The sequence below is a fragment of the Panthera pardus genome, unplaced genomic scaffold (assembly GCF_024362965.1).
Source record: "Panthera pardus isolate Hobbes unplaced genomic scaffold, ASM2436296v1 HiC_scaffold_13, whole genome shotgun sequence".
In the NCBI taxonomy this organism is placed as follows: Eukaryota; Metazoa; Chordata; class Mammalia; order Carnivora; family Felidae; genus Panthera; species Panthera pardus.
The window spans coordinates 66,748,871-66,764,919 of NW_026526688.1; the positions used below are offsets into that span (position 1 = coordinate 66,748,871).

Genomic DNA, 16,049 nt, shown 5'->3' on the forward strand with positions numbered 1-16,049 from the left:
ATAGAAATTATTTAGCAACAGTCATTTTGAGATATACATTATATTGATAACTTAATAATGAATGCTTTATGAATAAAGAGATATATCATAGGTATCATCATTATCAGAGACCTTATAAAAAGAGAGGTCACATTAACCTTTTTTTACATTTTTCATTTCCTGACTCAAGTCTGTGCCTTGACAACATCATATAAAGATGTATTGATATTACCATCTTTTAAAACTTTTAAATACTTGAAAACACCTTTGGATAACCATAATATGTGGCTTTACCGAAGGCAGATACGTTATATTTAATCTTCCTATTATGAAGTTGTTATTAAAATTTCAAATTCACCAGGGAAATATTTTTCTTTTTTGTATTTATACTAGTTAAATATAAACAATATCATTAAATTAAAATGTAAGTCATTCAGGTAAATAATTTAAAGAGATTCACCTTTTTTATTATGATAAACTCATAATGATTTCCTAAAAGTTATGCGAATAAATAAATCAAGAATTTGAATTTTATCAGGAAATAAAGGAATGAAAATATTAAGAAAAAGAAGCCCAGGTACATGGGAAATTTATTAGAAATACAGGAAATACATGACTACCACTTATTCGTATTGTCTAGCAGCTTCATGATTAATGTCCAACTTTCCTCTGGTCCTATGTATAACAATCATTTAAAGTGGTTTTCTACAATTTTATTTTAATATAGTAGCAAAGCCTGATTTTCTGAAGTCAAGTGTGAGTTTACTTTATCATTTATATACCCTCAGGTTGCATTGCTTGGTTATAGTTTTGTTCTTATTACTATGGTTATTATATAATATGTTAAGAGTAATGAGGAAACATTGAGCACTTATTCTATGCCATACAATAAGCTCAGCATTTTTATGCACTGCCTCATTTAAAACTAGCAGCTACATAAATTTTTATCCCTATTCTACATATGGTGAATCACTTAACTAATAAGTGTTGGAACCAGCTATAAACTCAGCTGTGTCTAAATTTAGTTTCTTAACACTTAATACATTTTAGTGTTCAAGTCCTTTTTTCACTTTTCAGGTAAACCTTAATGACTGATGTCCTCTACAAATTATCTTAAACTTACCTTTAAAACATTCCCTCTCTCTCTTGTATGCACCTGTGCTACAACTAAACTCTCCTCTTCACAGCAAACCTACACCGTATTTTCTCACCTATCTGCATTTATTTGCAGAATGCCTTGTTTCTTCATCATCTGCCCAATAAACCCTTCAGAGCTTATCTCAAAGCCACCTTTGATAAATTTTTTTTATAATTTCCCTAATTGGAGTCCCCTTGGCATTCTGAATTTTCGTTCTCTCTCATTTGTGTTGAGACTCGCACAAGACCTAGGTTGGAAAGTAGCTCTTCAGATCCTTTGGGGCCTTTAACACAGTATTTAATTTTGCTTAGATAAGTTTGATTTTCCTCTTCCAAAGGTAAATGATTTCAGAAGGGATAGAGGAAAAAAAATATGATGTGGTGTCTACAGTCCCTACAGATCCCACAGTAATTTTTTGCTGTCTGCTCATGTCTAACTTCATAATGTCTATTTATTAATCTGCTCCTCTCCACTCTCATGACACAGACCTAAGCTGAGCTTCCTTATCTCGCACCTTGCTAATGCAATGAGGTCTTCACTGTTTCTCTTTACTTCTTTTTCTCCCCACTTCAGTTCACTAAACAGAGAACCACTACATCCCTCTTCCTGAATTCCTAGCTGTGATGATATAGTTTTGCACTGGGGAGAAAAAAAAATGTTAAAATATTTCCTTTTGCATATAGGTTAAGTCCAAACTACGTTGAACCCACTTCCTTACTAATCGGAACTCCTAGGACTGATCTGCACATACTTTATGTTCCAGCGAATGGACCATACTTTCCTGTTCCCACTTAACCATTCATTTTATCTAAGGGGCTCTCTCTGATTCTGATATAGACCCTCTTAATATATGTCCATCTTCTGGCCAAACTCAAAAACACTCCAATTCATGCAACATTTTCTTTTTTTTATTTTTTATTTATTTTTTTTTAAATTTTTTTTTTCAACGTTTTTTATTTATTTTTGGGACAGAGAGAGACAGAGCATGAACGGGGCAGGGGCAGAGAGAGAGGGAGACACAGAATCGGAAACAGGCTCCAGGCTCCGAGCCATCAGCCCAGAGCCTGACGCGGGGCTCGAACTCACGGACCGCGAGATCGTGACCTGGCTGAAGTCGGACGCTTAACCGACTGCGCCACCCAGGCGCCCCGACATTTTCTATTCCTCTGTCATTTATGCTAGCACTCTCCTCAGAACTTCTTGTTAAGTGCACCAACCTCACCTCAATTGTTAGTTTATTTCATTTATTCTTTCAATACAGCTGAACTGTTCACATGCCAGACATTATTCTAGATTCCAATAGGAAAGTGAATACAGACTTTATCTTATTTTCCTATAGTACAATGTAAATATCACAACAGTTAACAAAAATTAAAAGATATTTTTTAAAAAGAACTCACACTTTGAGATGATAATAATATAGATTCAAATTCAGATGCTACCACTCACTACAGTGCAATTTTAAGCAAATTAAACTTTGTAAAGGACATTTAAAAAAATTGTCTGCTAGGGATATGCGTCTCATCCAGAAATGTTGCTTGTTTCAAATATTAGTTTATCTTTAATTCGCTGGAATGATTTTGTTCACTTATTCCTCCCCCTTCCTCACCTACAACTACACACAATTTATGTCCATATTCAGGTCAACTGACACCTAGTTTTAAAATATTAGTGTTCTTTCTTTTTCTCTTACTAAAGCAATGGAACCCTATGTCGAAGTTGAAGTCTTTATGTAAAAGAAATAAATGTCAACCCAGGTTGACATTAACAGAGATAGGTGGGGGTGGCAGGAGGGGAAAGCCTTACCCACTCACCTTCACTTTCATTTCTTCCCTGCTTTTCTCTGCAGACTCCAATGGGGTGTGATTCTTCAAAATCTTTTAAAAAAACTTTCTCAAGGTAAATTTTTTAAAAGAAAACTGTCTGCTACAGATTCGCCCTCCCTCTTCTTAGGTCCATGTCTTTTGCATATGTTTATTCACTTACTAACTGAAGAGGAAGAGCACCTGTACAGAGAGATAGACAAATACGTCCCCATATTCTCTCTGACTATAATAATTAGTTCAGACATAGGCGTGTAACCCACTCAGAACCCATATGTTACAATGAAAAATTTTTCTGGGACTTTCTAGAAAGCAGCTTCTGTTTTTCTGTGTAGGCTGGTCTGGGAGATCTAAAGCATCAGCAGTTCTTTTCATACCATGTGAAGCCCAGACCTGAAATCAAGATAGAAGATGGCAGAACCAATATACAAAGAAAAAATATGGTCTATATTAATATGACTCTAGACCAAATTTCAGCTATGCTTGATCTGGTTCTAGAATTTCTATCTGTATGAATCCCCATATTCTTTTCCTTTTAAAAGGTCTGGAGTGCATATCCTATTACTCACAAAAGAAAGAGTCTAAGAGGAGGCTTCCTCATGTCTAAAATACACCTATTGTAAAGGACATTCACTTCACAGTATTTTGAGTTGGTTGCAAGATCTTGTGCAGTTCTGGGCACACTATAGGTGATTAACAAATGCTATTTTCCTACTGCTTTGGGTTGACAAATTTCTTGTCATGGTGTAGTTACTATAACTATAGCAGTTTTACAAATTAGCACTCAGTAAATATTTGTTAAAAAGTCGTGTACTTAGTAATGTTTCTCTGAATGCCTGTCTGGCACGGTGATTCTGCATAAAAGAGCAAAGGGCAATGAGTCAAGTCCCAGTTTGTAGCTTACTGAAAACTTCTCCATGGCTTTAGTGCTATGGAGATAAGGAGCTGCTATTTATCAACCACTTGTGTAACATCCTAAGAAGATGACTCAGTTTGAAGATATTTGAATCACTTGAGGCAGCTCAAGAGTAACACTGAGACTATAGGGCTTCATTTGTTGAGGTTTTCTCAGCGTCCTTTAAATTACAATGGTTACAGACCAGGCCATTGGTTTATTCAATCTGGGCATCTATCTCTATGGTTTGCACGAATCCACATTTCCTCTAAGTGCTAAGAAAAGAAAATTCACTAGGACTTTCCTCAGAGAGAAACTTGTTATTTCATTTAGGATTAGACTGAAACTTGTGACTGAACAAAACCTTGAACGCTGGGAATGTTATAATTCTAAGATTTAGAGAATCTAGTTTATTTTTTTCCTTTCTCAGGTGGATTTCTTTATAAATCTCCTAGAATGTTTGTTTGAAATTTATATCTTTCATGAAAATCTGAAAATGTTCTAGAGACATTTACTCAGTGATTTTTTTTCTGGTTCAAAGCAATGTGTATTGGAGTGGACATTTCATTAAATGTCTCAGGGTTTTTTTTTTTAATGTTTTATTCATTTTTTGAGAGAGAGAGAGACAGAGACAGAGTATGAGAGGAGGAGGGGCAGAGAGAGAGGGAGACACAAAATCTGAAGCAGACTCCAGCTTCTGAGCTTTCAACACAGAGCCCACGTGGGGCTTGAACTCACAAACCAGAAGATCATGACCCGAGCAGGTTGGGATGCTTAACTGACTGAGACACCCAGGAGCCCCTAGGTGTCTCAGTTTCAGTTTACTACTAACCTAGTTTATAGCACTATTGACTAATTAGTAAGGTTTATAAGTAAGTTAGAACCCTACCCACCCCATGGCTAATATTTCTCCAAAGAGTGTAATTTTTTTATTGAATTTGTCAAATTATAACACAGCAAAGAAGAGCTTCATCTGTAGTTGATATTCAGTATATTTATTAAATAACTTATAAAGCTCAGGAAGCTTTGGTTTTTTGTTCATTTTAATTTTGAGGTTTATTTTTAAATTTTTTAAGGTTTATTTAGTTTTTTTTTGGGGGGGGGGCAGAGAGAGAGGGAGACACAGAATGCAAAGCAGGCTCCAAGCTCTGAGCTGTCATCACAGAGCCCAGTGCAGGGCTTGAACCCACGAACTGTGAGATCATGACCTGAGCTGGAGTAGGACGCTTAACCGACTGAGCCACCCAGGCACCCCTTAATTTTAAGTTTTAACATTGGTGCTATAGAGAAAGCAAATCATAGTCTTCTGCAAACAAGATATAGGAAAAAGTTCAAAACCAAGGATAGTGTGGTTTTGTCTTGATTTGTTTTGTTGTCAATCATGAGGACTGATGATTCACAAAACTGTGGGTAGCTGTATTGAGTGCCTTATCTCTCTCTGGTGAGAAATAGTTTGAGTAAAAACATCCTGTAACAAAGATGGCATAGAAGAAATCTAAATAAATATCTATCAAATGGAATACTGGAGAATTTTTTAGTGTCACTATCAGAGTAATCAAATCATAAATCTATATGCTTATTACCTGACGAGCATTATATAGGTAAATGTTTGAACATTCTCAAAATTTATTATTCAGTTGACTAGGAATATCAGTACATACTCAAAATGAATTAATAAAGAATTGTTCACAGTTATTTCTATTATGTTCAATATGTGCCACTGTAAACATTAATCCTATAGTGTAATTTTTGAAGTAAAACACCATTAGTTGTTGAAATCACAGCCATGATAGAGACCTTCACACAAGAGTGAGATGAAAACATGGCAAAAAAAAAGGATCTCCAAAATAAAATCTAGATATGTTATCTGGCCGGTCCAGAGGCACATCAGTATTTTGAACAGAATCAACAACCACCAGCATAGATGTTCATTAGGAAACTCGGAACAGCATGAAAAGAACAAGACAAATCCCCATTCTTTTGGAGACTGAGACTGCCAGAGACTTTCTGTAGGGGTAGGAGGAGAGAAAATAAAGTATTTCATCAACAAGTCCAGATATGTGATTACACTCATTGTGTTAGCTGCTATAGATAGATAGATAGATGATAGATAGATAGATGATAGATAGATAGATAGATAGATAGATAGATGCTAGATGGATGTTAGATAGATGATATATAGATAAAAAATGGAACAAAAATCTGTATGTTGATACATCCCTTACATGTTCAATGATGAAATGTTTGTTTTAGGTACCCCCTAGGAACATTACGGTTATTCTTTTTTTTTTTATTATGGTTTAAAAAAAAAGGAAAATCAAACATATGCTTGTCATTGTGAGATGAACTGCAAAGTCATCTTATTTTCTCTATGACTCTAATATTAGCATATATTGTATTGTTAGGCATTATCTATTTCTGACAGGACCTGAAGCTTCTGAAATGGCACTAATCCATTTTCAATCATTTATAGAAAATATGCCAGACCATGGCATCAATAAATGCCTCTCAAAGAGCCAACTCATTTTGGCCACTACCTGGAGAACTTTCCTGACATAATCTTTAGATACACTAAAGGATATCTCTATAACTTGTTATGTGAATAACTTAACTTTGCAGTAATAACAACTGAAAAGTGTCAGTTGGTTACAAATCACTCTTTATGCACATATATTTTACACATGCACATATAAGTGTGTATTAAATAATCAGGGTTTGTATTGAGGAGGTGTATACCAGGTTGCCATGCATTCTAATTGGTTGGTGCCTGTGACCTATAAGTTGTCAGATATTTTTAATATCACTTCAAAAATAACTGGTGTTTATTAACTACTTAATCTGTGCAACGGAATGTATCTTGTGCATGTTTAGCTTATTAATCATAACAGCCATACCAATTCCATCTCATGCATTAAGAAACAGATTCACAGGGTTCCATATGTGTTCACTCTTATGTGGATCCTGAGAAACTTAACAGGAACCCATGGGGGAGGGAAGGAAAAAAAAAGAGGTTAGAGTGGGAGAGAGCCAAAGCATAAGGGACTCTTAAAAACTGAGAATAAACTGAGGGCTGATGGAGGGGTGGGAGGGTGGGAGGGTGAGTGATGGGTACTGAGGAGGGCACCTGTTGGGATGAACACTGGGTGTTGTATGGAAACCAATTTGACAATAAATTTCATATATTAAAAAAAAAAGAAATAGATTCACAGAAAAATCCAATGGCTTGCTCAACGTCACACAAGTTATTACATCATGAAGCTGGACACAAACCTGCATAGTCTGGTTGGAGTGCTGCGTGTGAATGTTCTTAAAAACTTTGCTCTGTTGAAGACACCCATCTGACCCAATTCCTCAACACAAGTACATACACACTTACTTCCATTTAACATTTCCCCTTGTGTGTGTTTGTTTTGTGGAGAGATTTTGCACAATCTATTGGTTGGTCAGACATATTTCTGAAATTTGTTTTATGGGATGTTTTTTGAGAGATGTTCATTGCTAATGTATAAACAGTGGCTTATTGTGTTATAAGACATCAAATCAATTAAATTATATTGATTATAATGTATGTTTTATAATAATTGGGTGGTGCTATGTTCTGGTGGTTTCAATGCTTAAAAATTACTTCTGGTGGAAAACAAGCAAGCTCATTCCTCATTTTTATCATCATCTATGATCACTTCTAGGCCTTTTGGCTAAGATCAAGTGTAGTATCTGTTCTTATCAGTTTAATACCATCATCTATGAGCTTCCTTCATGGCTGACATTGTGTTATATACTCTAAAAACATTATTTACACTCACTATAAAATATTACAGGCACAGGCTTTAGAAAGGATACAATATATATTTCAATTTCAAGTATGAGACAGGAACTACTATAATATGGATTTTCATTTCTAATCTATTATATCAGAGTTGATTGCTTGTCTTTTCCAAAATGTTACTTCGTATGTGATAATTAAGTACTCTGTAAAAACATTTAAGTATCTTTAAGATAGAGACTCATTATATTAGATTCTTCAATTTAATTTTACTTTTGAACCCTTGTCCAGTAGTGATATACTTTAATTCAATTCAGTTATCTTTTGTTCATTTAGTTCATGAATTATAGAAGTGAAATATAATTCTGGGTGTTCTTTAGACTTTTATAATCTTTTTTTCCATGAGATATTGGAAAAATACGATTCTGTAGCCATATAAGATGGTAACTGGGCAACCTATTTTTTTAATCATCAGCAAGAGATAAAGGATAATTAAAAGGCAACATATGAGTGATTTTAGATGAAATGCTTTTGTTGAATGGTATATTCATTTTCACCATGAACACATCCAGTACAATAAGCTGCTCATTTATTTGTATGTAACAGTTGTTATTTTCTTGCTAGTACATTGTAAACATAAAAGAAAAAAAATAAGTATAGACTTTGGCCCACTTAGAGATAAATGTAAAAAACTTCAAACGGACAGATGGAGCTCATAGGCAGAAAATCACTTCAGATGCCTCAACGTTATCTTATTTTTATAGACAGCTATTTGAGTTAAATTTCCCTACACCCACAGACTTTTAAAAGCATTTTTCTTCACCCTCCTTGATTTTAATGAAACTCCATTCCCCCTATTGTAGGCTATTTTTGCACACATGCCTTATTCTAAACAGCCTTGATGTGCGTGGGGCTGAGGGAGCGAGTTGTTTGCCTTTGCCATTTTTGCCCACACAGTCATTTATAGACAATTGGTCCTCCATCACCAAGACAAAAAGGCAAGTGCTCCCCTTCAGAAATGTATAATCCCCTTAGGGTGCCTGGGTGGCTCAGCTGATGAAGCATCCAACTTTTGATTTCATTTCAGCTCAGGTCATGATCTCACAGTTTGTGGGATTGAGCCCTACATTGGGCTCCATGCTGGCAGTATGGAGCCTGCCTGGGATTCTCTCTCCCTCTCTCTCTGTCCCTCCACCACTCACACTTGCTGTCTCTATCTCAAAATAAATAAACATTAAAAAAAAAAGAAACTTGAATGTAGATTTAAAAACAAGACAAAACAAAACTTCAGTTGGTACTTTTCTCCCCATCCCACGTCTTGCCATGTGACTTCTGCTTATAAGTGGACTTCTCATCCACCATCTCACTTCACGCTTTCACAAGATCAACCAGTGCTGTTGATTCTACTCAAAAATATATCCTAATTTGTCTAATTGACCCTAGTACTCATATTGCATTTAGAATCAAACCAATGCTTCAAATAGGACAGTAACACACATTATCTTTGAAAGAAATACCAGAATGTTTTTCATGGCATTAAAGACATTTGTGACCTAGGTTTTTCATTTTTTTTCTTCATCCTCCCCATCTGCTACTTCCTAATATTTATCTTGTGTTTCACACAGACTGTTCACAGTGCCCCTACTATTCCAGGCTCTCTTATGCTGCAAGGTCTCCGTGCCTAATCTCATCTGTTGAAGCATTTCAGCCCTTGATAATTGCATTTTCATAGAATTCTATGCAAGTGTATATGACAGTAGAACTCAGTTTTCAAAAATTATTTGTTCACATATTTATCTTCCCCATGAGAATAAGGTTCCTAGTAACAAACAGAATCATAATCGTTGTACTGTTTTCCCTAGCCCACAGCTCCTTGTCTGGCACAGGAATGCTCAGTTAGGGAATGATTGAATGTAATTAGTGGAAGCCACTTGCACATATTTCAGAAAGTTTCTTCTGCAATCTTGAAACCAGTTAGGGGAAGGCTTTACTTTCCTCTATCTCTATAAGAGCCGGTAATTCTTATTATTCTTAGTAAACGCAATGTCCCAATTTTTTTGATGGACGTAATCTGACCCTTGAAGACAAACATAGGCACAGGTGGAAGATTCTGATACAGAAATCATTAACTCATGTGTTTCAACCAAGTTCTTCATCACTGAGTGAAATAGCTTCGTATATAAACATTGTTTAATTCATTATGGTAAGGGCTATCACAGAGGTAATGCCAACACGTTTCTATTAGAAGTGAAGGACACAACCATTTTGGTCAAGTCAGACAAGTGGCAGTAGCAGTGATGTGTTCAGTCAGTTTTAAAGAAATAAAGAAGGCAAAGCTTGTAACGTGAAAACGCTAGCAGAGTTTGCACAGAAATTTGAACATCAGCTCACCCCTTCAGTAAACACTGAGGAATGCTTAGTTTCTTACATCAGGCAAGTGGGCCGTCAATAGCCAAAATCCCCCAAAGAGTTGGAAGAATCTAGGAGGGTATATAAATCCCTTGAGAGTCGATGGAAGAAACAAAAGAAGGGACTTTTATAGATCTTCATTCTCTCTTCAGGGTTATCGTCAGCAGTTCTCTTATGGGGACTAGTGGGCTGATAAAATTGTTCCTCCAACTGAGAGCCGTCTGTTGTATCTTCTGCATGAAGTGCTGACCAATACAGACGTGTTCTTAAATCTTTGACTTCATTAAAAAATAAGTGGCTTTTTGCTTATGTCTGTTGGAGAATTTCTATTAATCAATCTAAGACAACTACAACAAGTTCCATGGCTAGTCATACTAAAGAAGGGAGAAACATGAGGACTTATTACAGATAGAGGAAATATCATGTAAATTAAAAAAAAAAATTTAAATGGCATGCTAACTTTTATAATCAGAAAATAAAGTGCACTTAAAAAAACTATTTTGATTCCTTTGGGGAAGTCCAATTGTTTCTGAATCGTAGAAGCATAAAGTGTTGCATTCATTGACCAACATGAATAGGTTTTTTGAGAGTTGCCAAGGAACAGTCTAATTTTGACAGTTTACTATGAGGGCTGACCTTCTGGTTTAATAAAAATTTATTGCTTCTATTGAAGTTTTGTCACCTTCACAATATGGCTTATTATAACTGGGCGTTATTTTTACATATCATTTATATGCACGTGTCTTATTCTGGGTCTTTTGTAAGGCAGACACTAAGCAGAAATTTATTAGGAGGAACACCTGTGAAAACAAATGGGGAGGGAGACAGACAAGGCTGGGGGTGTTACCTGACCCTGTGCATGTCGGACCCTGAGTGAAGAACAATGAAAAGAAAAGGAAGTCAGTTTGGATGAAACATCCTAGACTGCCAGAGATCTGGAAGATTTAATAGTGCTCTCGGAAGTCCTAGAGCCAAAATCCTCATTCAGAGAAGCCTCGCCTCTAGAGGGAATGGGTCTGCTTTATTATCAGTACTGGACTGGAGCACTGGCTCAGAGCAGCCTGTTGAAAACATGGTCAGGTCACAAATGCATCTATAGATTTCAAAGCACAGCAGCCAAGACCCTCAGTCAATTAGGGTCCCCACAGGAGAAGAACGGATGATCTTATTTTCATGGCTGACACAGCATGTAACATGGATCTTACAGAAATCAATAGTCAGCAAGAGTTTAGTAAAATTAATTGAATTAAGTTAAATTACAAGTAACAATAAAAATGAGGGCGATATTTTCCTAAGGAAGCATATTGAGGTCTAGGCAAAAATTTAAAGTTAACTTCTACTCTAGAGTATTTAGTTTCCAAGTTGGGAGTTTTGTAATGTTTAGCCAATCTTTATTTTATATGTTTACAATGCCTGCATATTAGTGATGTTTGGTTTTCTGCAGTAGATAATGCATTGTTTATATTTCAATCTGAACAATAGATTTAGATCTTTAAATCTATTGTCTGAATCTTTGACATAATTTATACTTAACATGATATTTGGTTGAGAATACAAGTCCTTTCAAAAACCACCTTTGGAAGGGGCACCTGGGTAGCTCAGTTAAACTTCTGACTTCAGTTCAGGTCAGGAACTCACAGTTCATGGGTTCGAGCCCTGTGTCAGGCTCTGTGCCAATAGCTCAGAGCCTGGAGCCTGCTTCAGGTTCTTGCTCCTTCTCTCTCTCTGCCTTTACCCTGCTCACATTTTGTGTGTGTGTGTGTGTGTGTGTGTCTCTCTCTCAAAAATAAATAAACATATACAAAAATCTTTTGTTGAATTCTCTGAGACAGTTGGCAATCATTTTAAGTGTGGCTAGAGACCATTAGGTAACTAAGTAAATTTTATGTGAAATTATTTTCAAGGTCCTCATAGCTACAGATCAGAGAAAATATGGTTGTTTTAGTCCTCTCAATAAGTAGAATAAAAATTTACCTTCTTCTATTGAAAGATATGTGCCCTCAAGCTTGGAAAGGGAAAGTGGAATGTGGTAGAAGTGAACTTGGAATAATTCCTGTACTAAAAACACCCACCTTCATACACATGCCTACAAGGACTGTCTCTCATTTAAAACTCACATCAAATTGTGTCTGTTATTTTTAAGGATTTTTTCCATATTTTTTTCAGTATCATTCTGTAGCTGCATCTATATTACTCTGTCCATTTCCTGTGTTCTTCAAACTGATTATGATTATAGCTACTGTAGCATTTATCATATTGTACTTTATATTAGAGAGGTTTTTTTTATCTTTGCATTCTAGACATTATGTTGCTGGAAGTAAGGTAATAGAATTTTGTTAAACTGTTCACTTATTCACTTATTGCAGTACCTAACAGACAATGTGTTAAATAAATATCATTTGGGTAGAATTTATATGTGTACATATATATACAATTAAAATACACATATATACAGACATGCATACATACAAACATACATATCACAACATATATATAAGTATATATAATATATAACATATATATCATATCTATATATGTTAATCAATTTTAGTAAATTTAATATCTGCCTATAATAAAGAATATGTAGATACAAAAATGTTTATAAATTACACAAAACAAATAATATTGTGCAAATAGTATAGATTGAGATACTACCTAGAAAATGGTAGATTTTGAAAGTATTTGTTTTCTGGAATTTTCTGTTGGTTTACAATCTTCAATCATTCTTAGTTACTCTTTCCTTCTTTCTATGCACTAATTAAAAAAAAAAAAAAAATATATATATATATATATATATATATATATATATATATATTTCCCACAGTAGTTTTAAGTTCTACTCATGACCATCTCACTCCTGAGAGAGGAATAGAATTTAAGAACATAAGACCTAATCCAAGATCCTCAGTAAGCGAGCTGTGTGACTTCAGGTATATCCTTTAATCTCACTGGGCTTCAAGATTTTCATCTGTAAAATGAAGGGATTGAACCAGATCATCTCTAAAGTCTCTCCAGTTCCAAAGCAAACGCCAAGGTCTTAAGATTGTCTCAGACCAGAACATCTGGCTTTCTGCTTTTTTCTCTCTAATGCCTTGTGGTAGTATATAAGAATTACAAAATATTAATCATTCTCCCAAAGGAGGCCAACAGTCTTTGGAATATGAATTTCCCAGGCAATTAATACCTGTTAAAATACAATACATGATTATTCAAAGATCTATGAGATCTATAACACAGCCCAGCTCGCCGTATTGTCAAATATAGCCTTAACTACAGATAAATCCTTGCTAGGCTCAGCCTATTCTTGTGGCATTGTACAGGAAGAAGACACATCCCCAGAATCTTTGGATTGGTATTTGACATACTTTGATGTAACTAATATCTAAATAAGGAAAATTTGAACATTAAGTCAAGATACCAACATTTTATGAAATATAAATGATTTTCTTTCCTAGCTACAGTTTTTTTCTCACTTTAGTGTCTGCCTCTAAAAAAATTTCCAACATTATATAACCTTTTTTTTCCTTTTAAAATTTGTAAAATTGAAGCTCATGTGCAGAGTGCATATCTGCAAAGATTCAAAGTCATGTTCTGCCATTTTCTGACTTAAACTTCCAGTCTCCACACTTAGAGACTATACATTTACAAAATCTTATTAGCATACTGAGTCCTAGAGAAAACAGGAAAGAGAAGGGATTTCCTTTATATGCATATATAAATATATAATACATATATTTATATAAGTATACATAGCCATATATATATAGTCATATATAGTCATATATATAGTATATATATATATATACACACACACACATGAATAAAGAGATAGAATGAGAAAAAACACAAAAGAAAACCAATAAATGTGTTTAAAAATTTAGATAAAGGGGGAAAAAAAGTATAAGCTTTTCTTCAAATGAAAATGCAAGTCGTCTGCAGAAACTACTTAGGAAATTTTCTCCCTGCCACGCAAAAATTAAAACCTTAAGTAGGGTAGACTATTTGCCTTGAAGACACTATATCATTTACTGTCATCCCCTATATCCCAGTAAACATCCAGGAAATGTTTTGATTAAATCAACACCCTATTTCCAATGATAAAATAATTATATTAAAGTTACCTTAAGAATTATTCTTACTACATGGATAATCTGGGCAATCTTTCAACATCAGTAAAGCTTTATCTCCTCTCTATCCTCCAACTGATGATAAACCATATAAAATACTAGAAAGGTCAAACCCTGTCCACTGCCTCAGGTCACTTTCAGGTTGACTTTGGTTCAGCTGCTGATGTGTCCATGCTCAGGACTAAGGCATCATATCTGGAGAAGAGAGTATTTTCATATTGACCTATACCTGTCCATTTATACGAATGATAGGATTCTCATTTCACTAACGTCTTAGTCTTGGTAAATTCAATCTAATAGTGAATGAAAAATAATCTAGAGAAAATACTGCTTCTTCAAAAACAGTAGACATAAAAATAAATATATAAGGCCAATGAAAGCAATTAAGAGAGTTATTTACATTATGAAAAGACTCAGTTAATTGTTTCTTAAGGTAGAATTTTTTTAAAGCTCTTTTTTTTTCTTTTATGTTTATTTTTGAGAGAGACACAGAACATAAGTATGGGAGGGGCAGAAAAGAGAGAAGGAATCACTGAATCCGAAGCAGGCTCCAGGATCCAAGCTGTTAGCACAGAGCCTGACAAGGGGTTTGAACTCACGAACCATGAGATCATGACCTGAGGCGAAGTCAGATACTAAACCGACTGAGCCACCCAGTTGCTCCTTAGGGTAGAATTTCTGAGATAAATCATGACATATTTTACCAGAAATGATTCTTTACATCATTTGTCAGGATACTTTCAGGAAGTACTTAATGAAAGAACATAGTATTTTATTTCATACTGAATTTAAAGCTAAACACTGTTTATTTATTTTTTTACTAGCCAAGACATGATCTTGGAAAGAACTTTCCTTATGAGGGAAGTGGTGATTGCCCCATATGCCTTTGAAATCTGTTTCGTGTAAAGAAATGGAGTTTTGAGTCTCATCAATTTTTAAACACAAAGAAGTACTTGACATACTGTAGTGAAAAAAAGTTATAGTCCCTCATTATTAATTCACAGATCAGCTGTTCAAGCAAAATTGTTTCTGAATTTATAGCAAACTAAAAGGAGCATAAAAATTATTTCTTCCTTGTGGTCTCCATAAACAGCTTTAACAGGGACTAGGTAATAAGTGCAGTATAAATGCCTTTCCAAATAGATAAGCGAAGCTGTGATTGGATTGTAATATGCTGTAAATGTGTTTTCAGGCCATAGGTCCTTTCCAAGGCAACACTCTGGCCTCTTTCATACTCTCTTTTTCTAAAAAAGAAATGTGTCGCATTATGGTTGATTTATTTTTTAAAAATAAAATACATTCCCCAGGGCACTTTGAAGACTAGGATTTAGGTATCCTGTAAGGAATATTCAAATCCTTTCCTTTTTTTTTTTTTTTTTTTTTTTTTTTTTTGGTGGTTACACAGTCAGAGGAAGTCAAGGACAGGCAATATAGGCAGTCCTAAGACCCAGTCCAGATGCTCAAATGCCCTCAGCTATGCTGGACCTCCACACTTTTACCTCAGCCCCTGGGATCCCTAGCTTCACTTTCTGTGGGATAATTCTAAACCCAAGTAATTTCTGGATTAGTCCAGGCAATCTAAACAAGAAAATTGGTTCTGGACTCCTAATAAAATTCTCATTAGCTCAGCAGGAAAAACTAGTTTTCCTGTTCAGAAACCTCATGCATCTCATTAGACCAGCAATCATAGTAATAGTAGAGCCTCTTCATTATTTTGTGCCAGGCAGTCTATTAAGTACTTTACGTATAACATTTACAGTGTTCTCAATAACCCTTCAAATGAGGGATTTATAGACATTAATAGAGAATGAAATGTGGAAATCATATAATGCTAACCAAAGAACAGCCTGCTGGAGGCTGAGCAGAGCCTTACTAAATGATTCTTAGATTTGATAACAGAATTCAGGAGTTAGAC

The 16,049-nt window shown here is 35.0% G+C and overlaps 1 protein-coding gene and 1 pseudogene across 3 annotated transcripts in view; both read left to right on the plus strand.

The window, feature by feature from the left end:
* FSTL5 (follistatin like 5) overlaps positions 1-16,049 on the plus strand; it is a 768,518-nt gene that overhangs the window by 725,173 nt on the left and 27,296 nt on the right. The gene's annotated exons all lie outside the window — the stretch shown is intronic.
* LOC128776840 (U2 spliceosomal RNA) lies at positions 7,511-7,639 on the plus strand (annotated as a pseudogene).